Below are 875 nucleotides of genomic sequence, written 5' to 3' on the forward strand. Positions count from 1 at the left end.
ACTGCCATCGACTGCAACTGCAATATGAGCAGTAAACAAAGAACTTCCCGCCATGGAGGGGAGGGGGTGCTCAGTGTGATAAAGTGCTCTTAATGATTTAATTTGACTTTCTTTCATGTCCAATATATTACCACTCCGCTTCACAATATGAAAAAGTCTGTCTATCCCTTTTTTAAATTTATTGTTGATTGTTTTATTGGGGGGGGGGGGGGGGGGGGGGGGGTTGTATTGCATCCGACAATCAACTTCCTTGATGTAGACTAATGTTTATGAATAAACCTAAATTAGATATCGTAGACAATGGATTAATGACATACGAGTTAAACAAGTGTAGATTTATTAGTTGACCAAGGATAAATTTGTTTGATTAAATGATATTGAATGCAGAAGACTTTTTGTTTGTTGGATTCAATATATTTTTCCTGACACAGCACGCCATACAGATATCAAGTCGGAACCAAGCAGTACAAATTATATTTCGCATTGCCTGTGGGTGATTGTGTGTTTGTGTGTGTGTGCGTGTTATATGCCGTATGACTGTGTGTAAGCATAGTTAGTTACGTCATTGTGTGTGGGCGGGTGGGTTTGTGTATGTGCGTGTTTTTTGCCGTATGACTGTGTATAATCATAGTTAGCAACGTGCTTATGTGTGTGTGTGTTTGAGCAGTTGGATGTGTGTGTATTGTGTCTCACGACAGTTTGTGAGCGTGTAAGTTATGTCATAGGATGTAAGTTATATATTGACGTGTGCGTGTGTTTATGCGTGTATGTGTGTGTGTGTGTGTGTGTATGTGTGTGTGTCCATCGGTCATTTCGTCAGTCTTGATTTTAATTTGATTTGTGTACACAGAATTGTTAAATATAACTCCCTCTCT

This window comes from Berghia stephanieae, chromosome 3, assembly GCF_034508935.2.
Source record: "Berghia stephanieae isolate SIO BIC M18660-M18661 chromosome 3, UCSD_Bste_1.3, whole genome shotgun sequence".
Taxonomy (NCBI): domain Eukaryota; kingdom Metazoa; phylum Mollusca; class Gastropoda; order Nudibranchia; family Aeolidiidae; genus Berghia; species Berghia stephanieae.